We start from the raw sequence: 15,043 nt of genomic DNA, 5'->3' as shown, positions 1-15,043 counted from the left end.
AGGAACTGGGCTTTAAAAGCCCGTGATTGGACCAGAACCATCAGTAAAAGCCAATTGAGGGGGCAGGAGGATGCTAGGAATGTGATTGGAGTGACTAGGGGGTCCAGAGGCCAATCAGTAGTGAATACACCCCCCAGTATATAAGATAGCCCCGCCAAATCTCTAGCACTTTAATACAGGGCTGTGGAAGAGAGTGTTACTCCTGCTTCAAAAGTGTCATTTAGCAATTATTAGTGTGAGGAAAGGGATATCTAGTGTAGTTAGGGTACTATTTTCCACTATAGTTAGATTCAATAATCTAGTTTCTGTAGGGAAAGTGTTAAGTGTCAGGGGGACCGTGGTGTAGTGTAGGGTGAACTGACTCTGACTGCTATGGCAGGGTGACCAAACCCTTCCATGTCAGGGTGACCGCCATAGAAAAAAGATTGTTTCTATTAGAACTGCAGTAGAGCAGGATAGTGGCTCCGCTACTTTTACACCTGGCCGTTTTTGTTGCAGGCGTTTTATTGGGCTTTTTTGTGGACGTCTTTGGAGGCAGGCATGACATCTGAACTTCTGTGTAGGGGTATATATACACACACACATGTATGTATATATACACATACACACATATAGGTGTGAAAGTAGCAGAACCCTATGCCTGCGCTAATGAAATTATTTGCAGGCTTGGGGTCCGCTCCTATCACACCTATATGTGTGTATGTGTATAAATACATATATGTGTGTGTGTATATATACCCCTATACAGAAGTTCAGATGTTATGCCTGCCTCCAAAGACGCCTAAAAAATGCCCAAAAAAAAACGCCTGCAACAACACACCTGGGCGTTTTTGTTGCAGGCGTTTTTTTTGGGAATTTTTTGGGCGTCTTTGGAGGCAGGCACAACATCTGAACTTCTGTATAGGGGTATATATACACACACACATGTATGTATATATACACATACACACATATAGGTGTGATAGGAGCGGAGCCCTATGCCTGCGCTAATGAAATTATTTGAAGGCATAGGGCTCCGCTCCTATCACACCTATATGTGTGTATGTGTATAAATACATACATGTATGCATATATTTGCTATGCTAGAGGAGTAACCTTGTAAATGTTACAGACTTTTCTGGCAAGTTTTGTTGCTTTCCCCACAGCTGTTGGGAAGCCAATTTTTTATATTACAGAACGGATTAGAAGGAACTCTATCAGATGCTGGTGAGATTAGTAAAATATAATTAAACAAAAGAACAAACAGTTAAAGGATATCTAAACTTAATAATAATAATTCAATACATTACATTGTTTTTCTTATTTCAGGCTAAAGCAGGGTATATACAGATTGAAAATTGTCTCATTCCTGCTAAAAATCTGCCAGCTCATGCTATGTGTACTGCTGTATGTTCGACCGGCTTCTGTCAAATGGTCCTGCTGGAAAATTAGTAATCGATTAGCGCATGCAGCCAATGGCTGTCTGATTTGTAGGATCTGTCAGAATACAATAGTGCAGCAGGGTGGGAGGATCCTAGGAATTGCACCAGCAGGAGGCCCGTGGTAGGAGCTCCAGGTGAATCCAATCTGCACATGTAGCGACAGCAAAAATATCCCCCAAATACTACCCCCCTTCCACACACCCCTAAACACCCCCAGCTGGGTGTGCAGCTTAGCCAACGCAGGACCTTATGGCTGGGACAAACAGGAGACATACCAGGGACTAGCTCTGATTCGATGGAGGGAGAGCGGTGGCAGAGGAGGCTCGAGTGAATTGGGGTGGCTCCGGGCCGGGACAGGCAGCACTTGACAGAGGCTCAGAGAGGAGGGAGGAAGGCTGGAAGCACACGGAGATACTAGGTGGCACTCGGGGGAGACCGAAAGTGCTCGCCTCAGTGTCTCTCACGAATAGTCTCGGCCGAAGCAGCTGGGGGATTTATGATGAACTAAATAGAAAATTTGGGAATATTTCCAAAAATAATCCAATGGATCAGAAATTTTTACAACCACCCTACAGCAATGGTAAATGTCAACGGAAGTTTGTCACCATCATTTGAAATGTTTAATGGTACAAGACAAGGACGCTCGTCGTCTCTCCTCCTGTTTGTACTCTAACTCAAACCTTTTTTAGTAACCATAAGAAATAGTGTAGACATAGAAGGGGTGAAGATGGGAGAAGAGGAGCATAAGGTTGTGGCATATGTCGATGATACCTTGTTTTATATATCCAACCCTAGAATAACACTCCCCAACCTAATGTAAGAAATTAAAAGGTATGAGGAACTCTGAAATTTAAAAATAAACTCGGTAAAATCAGAGATCCTAAATATAAATCTAGGTAAAAAGGAAGAACTAATAGTACAGAGTGAATTTCCATTCACATGGGGGAAAAAAAATAATTAAAATACCTTGGAATAAAATTAACCTCATCTTTGGGGAATCAGTATCAAGCCAATTAAATCCCACTATTATTTGAAATCAAAACAGAAATTAACAAAATAGCAACACGCCTACTCTCCTGGCTGGGAAAGATAAACATGGTAAAAATGGCAATACTTCCGAAAATTCTGTATAGGTTTCAAATGATGCCCAAAGCAATACTTTAGATTTTTTTTTAAAAACATTAAATAGAATGATTTTGAGATACATATGGGAAAAAAAGAAACCAAGACTTCAGCTCGTGCTACTAAGTAGAGATAAAACACAAGGGGGACTGGCAGCACCATAATAAGGTATCATAATGCAGTAATAATAGCACAAATGATAGAATAGACAAAGACAAATAGTGATAAAAGATGGGTTAAGATCAAGAACACCTTAACCACTTGCCGACCGTCCCGAGCATATATACTGCGGCAGGCTGGCTCGGCTCTGCGAATCGACGTAGGGGTACGTCGGTTCGCAGGAGTGGTGCTGGGGGGGGCGAGCGCACCCCGCCGCCGGCGCACTCCTGTCCCCACTAGGCAGCAGGCATTCTGATCCACGGAAACAGCTATCGTGAATTGGCTCCCCGCTGAGAGAGAAGGACGGTCAGCTGTGTTTACAACAGTTCTTCTCTCTGAAATGACCACAGAGAACCTGTGATCCTTCTATATAGGATCGCAGGTCCCTATGATCATTTCACAAGTCCCTCCCCCCACAGTTAGAAAACACTCCCCTAGGCTCACAATTAACCCTTCGATCACCCCAAGGTTAACCCCTTCCCTGCCATTATTATTATTAGTGTCATTATTACAGTTACAGTGCATATTTTTAGCACTGATTTCTGTAGTAATGTCACTGGTCCCCCCAAAAGTGTCAAAAATGTCAGTTAGGGGACCGATCTGTCCGCCAAAATATCGCAGTCCTGCTAAAAATCGCAGATCGCCGCCATTACTAGTATAAAAAATAAAAAAATAAAAATGACATATTTCCCCTAGTCTGTAGAATCGATAACTTTTGCGCAAACCAATCAAAATATGCTTATTGAGATTTTTTTTTACCAAAAATATGTAGCAGAATGGCCTAAAAGGATAAAAAATTTTGATTTTTACATTTTTTTGGGAATGTTATATAGCAGAATGTGAAAAATATTGGTGTTTTTTTTCAGAATTTTCGCTCTTTTTTTGTTCAAAGTGCAAAAAAAGTAAAAATCGCACAGCTGATCAAATACCACCAAAAGAAAGCTCTATTTGTGGGGAAAAAAACAACATTAATTTTTTTTCAGTACAGTGTTGCACAGCCACGAATAGCAAAAAATGGCCTGGTCATTAAGGGGGCAAATCCTTCCGGTCCAGAACTGCTTAAGTAAAACACACTTAAATAGGAATATTTCACTAGCAAGGACAATTTTTTTTCCACCTGGTAAAGAGGCACTATTTGGAAATTATGTAGGAAATACACAATTAAAAGATATTACATTTCGTATCTATACTACCACAGCCGATTAGATCGGAGGAGAAATCCAATAGAACGATTATGCAACAACTATGAAACAGCAGTGAAACATGGAGTATCTCGGATTTACAGAATACTCATGGAGATGGGGGCCTGGGAGTGCCTCCATTCATTGGAAAATGGGAAGAAGAGTTGGGAACATGATTGGAAGAGCAACAAGTGTGAAAAGTGTTGAGAGCTGTACATGAGAAACAAAAGAATAGTATATATAAATAAAATTGAGTACCTTAGTAGTAGAAGGCCAGGTAAGAGTATTTACCAGTATATGGAAAAAATGGACGGATTTAAAAAAAACTAGGAAATATACAGAGATATTATCAGAGTAGGAAGAGGAAGAAGTGGAGGATTGAAGAGGGAGAGGAAAGGGCAGGGGAAACGGCACAGGGAAGGGGGGGATAGTAAGGTGGGAGAGGGTGGGAGGGGGAGGGGTATAGGAAGGAACAGTGGGGTTTTATTGTGTGTTAGGTGCTGAGTGCTATTTTTGCTGTATTTGTCAATGTCAGTTGGTATATGATAAAAATCAAATAAAGTTTAAATAATATAAAAAAACAAAACAATAGTGCAGCAGGGAAGAACCCTGCATCCACATCACTTGTGTGGATATGATGATCAGTGAGGTTTTTCTTTTTTTTTTTTTCTTATTCAACCCCTTTGTTTACATGGTTAGTCTGGTTGAAAAAAAAAGACAAAAAAGTCCATTCATTCAAACCGCAGTGGAAAAAAAAAGGATCGGTTTGGCTGAACGAAAACCAACATGTAACATTTTTTGCCTTTTGGTCTTTGCAGAAATGCAAAAGTCCTTATCACTTTCTGTTAGCTGAACTGAAAGCACAAACAAGGTTATATAATTTTGTTTTGTGATTTGGTGGGGTCTCGGGAGACCCAGGCATCATGCTGCTAATCCCACTGATACTTGACTGTTTTTAAGTGGGCGGTTTGCCCATATACCTTATGGAGGACACTTTCTCTACCTCTTATGATGGGCAGTATGATAGACCCCATAACTTACAGTGGTGAGCTCCTATGCACCCTTTGACGGATAATTATATCCGGGAATTTGTGGCGTTTGATGCAATTTTTCTTTGATCTCGCCCTGACTGGAACACATCTGACTACAATCTTTCCTTTCTGGTTCTTTTTTCCTCCGCTTTTCCTTTTTGTCTATTTGTGATGTATGTGAAGTGTATACGGATGGCAGAGGCCCCGAAGAAGCGGAATACATAGGCCGAAAAACATGTTGGCACCATTTATCCATTATACATTATTGATGTCACTGTATGTATTATGTTTTTTTTTATGGGCCCAATGTGTGTTCATGGCCCTACAGACTATGAAGTTGTTTATATATGACTGTGAATACTGAATAAAAACCTTTCTAATAAGTTATTGATATGGTTGTTCTTTTATTTGGAAGTCACCATTTAAAAACCCAATATATGTGGGGCTAGATTACCCTCTTCCTTTCTGGTTTTACAAACAAGGTTATCTTCCTTGTGTATACTTCTAATCCCCCCACCCTCCATATAATGGAATTTAAGGGAAAAAGACGTGTTTGAAGTCCCGCCATAAAAACACTGGGGTAAAGGTAGCTATCCTTGGACTTGCAGTATGGTATTTGCAGCATTAGCAGGTGAAAATAAAGATAAAAAAAGACTGAAAAGAAAGTAAACTAAAGTAGCCACCTTATCTAAGGACTGGTAAGGAGCAATATAATATTTTTTACATTTTGGCTTCAGATATACTTCAAGTTTAAAAGTGTTTTTAGTGCCATCAGCCCTAAAAATGTGATCTCTATACAGCGCATACGTTCTCTGACATACCTGGAAGCAGGGCTTTTTTTCAGCAGGAATGCGGGGAAACGCAGTTCCGGCACCTCCAATGGGTACTGGATGGTCTACTGATGCTGGCTGCTGTGAGATCTATTGTTTCTGGAGGGGATCTATTTTTGCATGACAATCTATTGTTGCTGGTGGAGGATCTTTTGATACCGAGGGTTAATTGTTGCTAGAAGGGATCTACTGTTTAGGGAGGGGTCTACTGTTGCTGGCTGCTAGATAGTCAATTGATGCTGCCTGCCAGGAGATCTTTTGCTGCTGCTGGGGGTTTATTGCTGCTGGGGGGGGGGGGGCTATTGCTGCTGGCTGTGGGATCTATTGTTTTGCTTCTCTTGTAATAATAACCTAATTCCATACATTCCAATACAAAACTATACTTGGCTATATATTCTCTAAAAGAGGCTGTACTGGATCTGGTTAGGGGGTGGAACCAAGGTTCTGCAGTGTTTTTTTTAAATTAATAAGATGTCATTAAATTGACATCTTAATAATTAAAAAACTGACTTCTGACGCAGGAAAAAATGTCATATAGACAACAATATTGAGTAAAATGAGGAAATATGACATTTAGGATTCAAGTACAGCTTTCAAAGGACAGCAGTAGAAAAGGAAAATGAAAGCTAAGTTTGCAAAGCTGCTTCATTTCTAAGAATATATTTATGGAACTAGTTTATGCACTTCATTTTTAAAATTACAGGGTCTGTCCAACTAGCAGAGTATATCAGAACCTCCACAAATATGCTTCTTCTTATCATATAGAATGCCTCCTCTCACAGTCAAAGAACCACATGTGCAAACATTTGGCTCTTCTATTGTTATGCTTTCTGTGCCAATATCCTTGTCTGCAAAGAGAGTTTGTAAATCTTAACTGCTTGCGTACCATTTAATTTGATTGCATAGTACAACTTCCATTGTGGTCCCCCAGGGTTCTGTCCTTGGACTTTTTAAATTCTCAACTCCTATGTGGAGAACATATGGCCTGATATGGTCTGGGGGGTGTTGTCAGGCTGTATTCTGTGGATTTTTAGGGCTTACACATTTCTTCAATTATTTTTATGTGGAGTACCCTTAGAATCTGTACCAGACCCTTTGGGTCTGATATGAATTTCCTGGACCTTATGCATTTTCCTTACGAAGCTGATTCTGTCTGCTCAAGTGTTAGTAAACTCCCCTCAAAGTATCAGAAAGTTCTCTAGCTACTGGAAACTAGAGATGGGTTGAAAGACCCTGTTCGGTGGTCAAGGAGGGCTGCCAACCAATAGCGATTCTTCTCCTTGTAGTCTCCACGTGTCCTTTCGCAGGCTTTGATAATGAGAAAGCCCATGCAGCACAAATTTATGGAGGCATGAGAAGAAGACTCCTCTGGGTCACTGAGGATTACAGTATCTGGAACTGCCTCCTCCCAGCCACGTACTACTCCTAGGGTTATGGGGATTGAAAGCCATCTGTTAACGGTTGACATATGTCTTGCTCTGCTTCAATGCCTCCAAAACTGCCAGAATCCTCCTCCTTCTCCTCCTCCCTCTCCTCTTGTGTGTTTTGTGGTGCGGCAAGAATGGTGTCTGCATAAAGTGGGCCTTGAAAAGAAAAGGAAGTCCTCCTCTTTCTCCCGCTGTTCTGCCTTGATTGCCCTGTCCATAATGTGGACGTCATTGGAACAGGGTGGAAGTTGGGACTGAGGCTGTTAATAGTAAAGGCTACACACTCTGAACTTACAGCTCCTTCTACTGGCATACTGCTCACTGGAGGAGAGCAATTTAAAAAGAGAGCATGATGTCCATGGCCATGGAACTAAAATGGACAAGAATTGCAATAACACTAAATTAAAACATATAAAACACTGATAAAACTCATTATCAAATGAAATATAAATATGTAATGGTCTCATAGAAAAATATAAACATGTAAATCATATTTACTTATTCAAGTACTAGATAAAGGTAATACATGAATCAAAAGGGGGGGGGGAGGGGTGAATGAGGGAAGATAGGAAAAGAGAAAAAGAGATAAGATAGGAAGGGAGATAAGGATCTGGTTTGTGATATAATGCTACATTGTTACCCTAAAAATTGCCATGCAAGTTCACTTATCTAGTCCCATGGCCGCGGACATCATGCTCTAGTATTTACATTGCTCTCCTTCAGTTAGCAGTAAGCCACTAGAAGGAGCAGTGAGCCCTGAATGTGTAGCCTTTACCATTGACAGCCTCGGTCCCAACTTTCGCCCTGTTCCGGTGACATCACTTCTGCTTCCGCAGTCCATGCTGGTTAGCGTGGGGTCCTCCGCTCCTCCGCTAACCTTGGACGTACATGGCTTACACCCATCCCAGCCTATTGGACCACTTGTGGGGGATCATAAAGACTGATCAACACTTTAATGGGCATGAATTTGTTCTGCTTCCTGTAAGTGTTTTTAACCTTGTACAATAAATGCTGACATACTAATGCTACACTTTGTTGGCACCTCTCCCTTTCATGTCTTCTAGAGTTTCTGGACACACTCTGAGGATGGCTGTCTTTTAGCTTTTATTTTCCTTTTACTTATACTAGTAGACTTTCTATCCTCGTTCAGAATCTTCTTATTTGAGAGATCTATGCCAGATCCCCACCCTTGCCTTGTACTCTTTATTCCAGCAAAAAACATAACAGGGATTGTGTCACTAATGCATGCATTGTTACAGCTCAGCATCCGTGTGGCCTCCTCAAATGGTGACAGTACAGTGAATGTATCCTTTATCAACAGCCATTGGCTGGGGAAAAAAAGGCAAGCCGGCCTGAGCCTGTCGTTGTGCCATACTGACACAAGTACTAGTTTACAGCCCACCAGTTCCACCTGGTGGGTTTGCCACAAATCAGGCGGTTTACGGGCAGGCGGAATTCCAGCTGAATTTTAGCCAACTTAGCCCTGGCTCTGTATGACCGTCAAAAATGGCTACAGACTCTTCTTGCCTGCTTTAGCAGATCTTCACATCCTGGGTAACATATTTAAGAAACTCTGCACCACCAAATTGAGGACATGTGCCAGGCATGGCACATGTGTCAACTTTCCCTGTCTAAGGGCGGACAGAAGGTTTGTGCCATTATTGCACACCACCATTCCTAGCTCCAGTTGGTGTGATGTGAACCACCTCTGGGCCTGCCCCTGCAGAGCTGCAAGAATCTCTACTCCGGTGTGGCTCCTGTCCCCTAGACAGACCAGATGAAGCACTGCATGGCACCTTTTAGCCTAACTCATTGAATCGCCCCTTGAACGCTTAGGATAATTCAGCAGAAGTGGGCATGGAGGAAAAGGAGGTGATAGAGCTGACAAATCTTGCATCATCACCACTAGCTGTATGGAGATTTGGCATCACAACAAGCTGCAGCACTGAGCCCTCTCCTGCAGAGAAATTTGCCTGCTATAAACTACTGATGATGTGCTACTGCAAGATGTGCCGCAAGGACCTGGGATACTCTGTGCTATACCATTATTCATGAGGTTTAGCGGGGGGGGGGGGGGAGTAGACCAGAAAGGTGAGGAGTGGGGAGGAGCAGAAGTGCGTCCCTTTTGTGTGGCTTTCAGGTGCTCTTGCCAATAGGATGTGGTACATGTGGTAGCATGTGGTACCCAATGGCTGGTGTTTTTGCCACGCTTGATGTGCTTGAGGCAAAGTTTGCAAATTGCACATGTGCTAAAAAAGGCCCAAACAGCTGAGCTGTTGGAAGTGGGCTGGGAGATAACAGTTTCACAATCTGGTGGCTGTTCTCTACTCTTCCCTGATGGCTGTGGGTTGTACCTCACCCTCACTTTCCTCCTCCGGCACCCAAATCACATCAGTGACCTCATCATCATCCATCCTCATTATCACTGGAGGCAACTTGGCAATACGCTGCCGCTGGGGGAACAAGACTGCTAGTTTGATGTTTACCAGTGTTCCCCTCTCTTTGTAGGCTTATGTTTCTACCTTCCTCAACCTTAGAACCAACATCTGAAATAAGTAATGGCTGTGCATTGTCAAAGAGTAAGTGGCTGACGCTGTGTTCATATAACTCAGCTGACATCTACATGCCCGATGCTGGGGCTAAGGCCGGAGTAACTGTGTACAAGGAGGCAGAATAAGCGACTCTGGCAGCTGAAGTGGACAGTGCACACTAGTCTCTGCTTGTGTGACAGAGGATGAGGAGGATGAGGATGCTTTAGCAAGCCAGTCCACCACCTCCTCGGCATGTTGTGGCTTGATAGCATGGGCAACATCACTAAAAAAAGGGAAATTATGCTCTGCCTGAGGACAGACCATATCCATCTTTGCCTGTGGACACATACGCTGCTGGCCCCCTCACAGTTCCATGGGAATGTCTGCCTCTCCTTGTTGGCCTCCCAGACATAATGGGGGGGGGGGGGGGGCGCTTATAAAAAAAATGTAATAAAGATGTGGAAATGTGTCCATGAATGCACTTTAATCAATGGAAAGTGGTGTTTGGTGCACTTTAACTTGAGTACTCACTACACAGACACGCTCTACTGACACACTACAATATACTGAAGTAAAACTGCACTGACGCATTGCAATATACTGTGATAAACGTGCACTAATGCACTGAAATATACTGTACTGAAATATACTGCCTAAAACGTGCACTAATGCATTCCAATATACTGCGGTAAATGTGCACCATTGCACTGAAATATACTGCGTTTAACATGCACTAAGGCACTGCAATATACTGTGGTAAACCGGCACCAATGCACCAAATATACTGCTTTAAATGTGCACTAATGCACTGCAATATACTGTGGTAAACGTGCAGCAGCACACTGAAATGAATGCAGTAAACGTGCAATAAAACACTGAAATATACTGCGTTAAATGTGCAGTAACACACTGAAATATACTGTGCTAAACGTGCACCAACACACTGAAGTATACTGCGTTAAATATGCAGTAGCACAATGAAATATACTGCATGAAACGTGCACTAGTGCACTGAAGTATACTGTGTTAAACGTGCAGTAACACACTAAGATATACAGTGTTAAACGGGCACTAACGCTTTGAAATATACTGCATTAAACGTGCAGTAATGCACTAAAATATGCTGTGTTAAACATGCAGTAACACACTGAAATATACTTCGTTAAACGTGCACTAATGCACTGAAATATACTGCGTTAAACGTGTAGTACCACACTGAAATATACTGCGGGTAAAGGTGCATTAACACACTAAAATATACTGCAGAAAACCTGCCCTGGCTGACACGGACACTAAAGTAAAAGTGAATGGTCACACTACACTCACACTGCACTTGATTAACTCTAAACTGATATTCTACACTGACAATAGAATCAGAATAGCACACTATTGCAAACTAACTCGCTAGTATTACTGAGCAGAGCCCTGTTCTATCTCCCTCCACGCCAATATCATACTGCAAATGTCCACTATGGGGAAAATATTTTTAAAGTGTTGGGTGGGACTAAGAGCGATTGATTGGGCACAGTCATCATTACTTTCTCCAATCATGGCTCTGACAGTGCTCTATGCCCTGATTGGGCAAAGCTTTTATTGCTTCAGCCAATCAGGGAGTCCAATGAACTGTGTTTCAGTGCAGTGCATTGTGGTCATTTGGCTGGCCAGACAAACGGTCAAACGCCCCGACAATTTGGGTGTTTGTCAAATGGGCGAACAGCCAACATTCAGCCCAAACTCATGCTCAGGCTGAACCGTTTGCCCAACTCTACTGACAACTTTGTAGGACCAACCAGGCTACCCAAATGCATGGTTGTGATATGTTCATGGGGTTACATTGATAAAGCTCTAAAGCACTCTAGAAACTACAGCCCTGTTCTCTATAAAAAGGCTTCACTGGAGCAAAGCAAATATTTTTTAAGGAAAAAATGCATTTAAGATAAACTGTTTTGAGCACCATAATTTAAATGTCCAAATGTGTCACGGTGTGAAACATAAAGTCATCATTTTGTGATACTTTTTGGCTTTAAAAGTCTTTGAAATAGAAAGATTATCCTCAACAGGTTCTAATGCTCTCGTTATTAAAGCACTCAAATGTTTACACTAATAGAGACAGAAATTGCAACATTTTCAAGCAGTTTCCAAAATATTATATTAAGTAGAAGTACATTTGTTCAGTTTATTAGCAAAAAAAACCCTTCTACTTGCAGTTCCATATTTATTTATTCAGTTAAACTTTGGATTAATTTGAAGTTGGATGGCTTCTTCTTAGGGTGTGACCATAAACTGATAGAGTAGGACATACAATTCATCAACTCCTACCCAGCCGAACTCTGTCCTGCATCTTGACATTCTGCACAGCACAGGGACCTACCGTACTTTATCTGTTTCCTTGCCTTTTTCAATGCCAGAAATGGTGCACATTTCACTGGAATGCAGTGGCAGCTGCCTTGTAAAGCTTTTGTGATGTGTGAAGCCCCCAGTAAGGTCATGTCTGACATCTACAACATGTAAGCAGCAACATTTTTTTTTAAATAGATATAACTTTAACATATTATTTGTTTGTGGTCTCCCCTGTGGCAATATTTCCTTCCTCATATAGTTACATAGTAAGTCAGGTTGATAAAAGACTATCTAGTTCAACCAATAAAAGGGGAAAAAATCATATAATCCCTTATACACAATTCCATACATACAGGTGATCCAGAGGAAGGCAAAAAACCCCAGTAAAGCATGATCCAAGAGGCAATTGGATATTCCCTGGATCAACTGTATCTATAAATGTTAGTACCTAGTTTTTTTATGTACATTTAGGAAATAATTCAAGCCTTTTTTTAAGCAATCTACTGAGTTGGCCAGAACCAGCTCTGGAGGGAATCTATTTCACATTTTCACAGCTCTTACTGTGAAGAAACCTTTCCGTATTTGAATCTATTTTCCTCTAGATGTGAAGAGCACCCCCTTGTCCTCTGTGATGAAGTCATGAAGTGTCTTGAAGTGAATAACTCAACACCAAGTTCACTATATGGACCACTTATGTATTTATACATGTTGATCATACCACCCCATAATTTCCTCTTCTCAAGAGAGAATAAATTCAGTTCCTATAATCTATTCTCATAGCTGAGCTCCTCTGTGCCTCTTTTCAGTTTGGTTGCCCTTCTCTGTACTTTCTCTAGTTTCCTGATATCCTTTTTGAGAACTGGTGCCCAAGACTGAACTGCCTATTCCAGACGAGGTCTTACCAATGATTTCTCTCTCTCTGGAGTCCATGCCTCTCTTAATACAAGAAAGGATTTTGCTTACTTTGGAAACCGCAGCTTAGAATTGCATGTATTATTAAGTTTATGATCTACCAAAACACCCCGATCCTTCTCCACTATTGATTCCCTCAGTTGCACTCCCCCTAGTATGTATTATGCATGCATATTCTTAGCCCCCAAGTGCATAATGTTAAGTCTCCGTTAAGAGACAAATCCTCTTCAGTCCTCAGAGATTATCAAGATGAACCATTTGTATCTCAGATAATGTACTGCAAGTCTTCCCTAACCTCAATCATTGATACTGTTAAAATTGATATCTAGATTATTAATCATAATGTTCAGATTCTTAGGAAGAACAGAATGTGTGTGCCCAATATGTGTGAGTGTTATTTACAGCCTATGAGGGGAAATATGAGGTATACACTTCAACAACTTTAAGATCAGAAAATTAAAGGGAAACTAAATGGTTCTGGTCAAACCCTATTTTGGCTTTTCTTTTTTTGCTACTCCAGTGCTTTTCTCCATGTCCTCTACCAATAATGGCCAAAAAAATGGATACCGTGAAATGTATGCCATCATCCCCAAGAAACTAGGACAAAAAACAAGGGGTAGTAGGGGCCAAGAGAGGACCCATGAAAGCGGGACTATACGACTATATACTATAAAAGGTCCCCATATAGGTTTGGGTTACATACCTCCTCTTTTTTTACTGGAGGAGGTATGTAACCCAAACCTATATGGGGACCTTTTATATGGGAATTCGTGGGGAGAGAGGTTGCTGTACCCCCTCCTCTCCCAGATATATCTATGGACCTAGTTGTCCCTTTTTTCCCTCCCCCTTAGGGGGATTTTGTTCTCAGATAAATGCAGACAAATACACATATGTGATACTGGTATTTTTCTTTCCAGGCAAATTCCCTTCTTGGTTGGACTGTATTTTGTGACATCTGCATTGAGGGTTTCAAGTCGCAATTGAGGCTACCAGCCCTTCTCCCTAATATATCCTTTATTATACAGTATCCCATATGGTATTTTCATCCATATATATATATATATATATATATATATATATATATATATATATTGTAAGGGATTAGCTCGGTGATAGGCGTGGATGACCCCTTTGGGGGTGCGTTTTCACAGAGAGATAGCCGAGAAGTGGTTGCAAACAACACTTTGATTTATTCATGCAATTTACTTCACACAATTGCAAGCCTCAAAACAGCCAAAATAAAATAAAACAAAATAAATCCTTGCCACTGTGTGCGGCTACCTTCTCACACACTGGAACCTATCTAATGAAGTCTGTCCCCAACCTACTGTTGGGCAGACTTTGCTGATCCTACAGCAGACCATCAATAGTCCATTTATAATCTCTTCACACAGCAAACAGTTCATTTAACATGTCCCTTTTCCTCTTCATATGGAACATGTCCCTTTGTCTCTTCACACTCTTCTCATTGAACACATTTCATTTGCTTGTCTCTCCACATAGCAAGCAGTGCATTTATTTCTTTCCACATAGAAATAGTTTCTCTTCTCACCTTGAGACGATCCAAGACCTCACTTCGAGTAGTCTTCACACTTGTTTGCCCTCCTTAGCGCACATCACTTCAGGGGGTCTTCTCCCATGCTCACCAGCTTGTCGGGAGGCACTCATCTGTCTGTTCTCCTCTCCCAGCCCACACGGTGACAGGAGCCAGCAGTCCTTCTCCCATGCCCACACGGCGTTGGGAGGCACACGTATGTCTGTCCTCCTCTCCCAGCCCACACAGCGACAGGAGGCAGCCATCCATAGACTTCCTTTGGACAAATTATAGAGGCCTTAACTTCCTCTTTCCGAACAGCTGAAGGCCTTTCAACTACCTCTGCAGCCGACACCCTATAGTAGTTGGTGATTTGTCTAACCCAGGTGGAAGTGTAGCTCCTGTCTGTGACTATATTAACAGATTTACCTGACTTCCTGTCACATACCCCCCCCCCCCTCTTGTTTCAACCCTAGTGTCAGGCACTTCTCTTGACTCTCACTGATAAGCCTCCTAGTATCCTCAAGCTTCCGGATGAAACTGTTTCTGTCATCT

Source organism: Pelophylax lessonae, assembly GCF_965119305.1.
Source record: "Pelophylax lessonae genome assembly, chromosome: 4".
Classification (NCBI taxonomy): domain Eukaryota; kingdom Metazoa; phylum Chordata; class Amphibia; order Anura; family Ranidae; genus Pelophylax; species Pelophylax lessonae.
Note: the sequence above shows the minus strand (reverse complement) of the source record.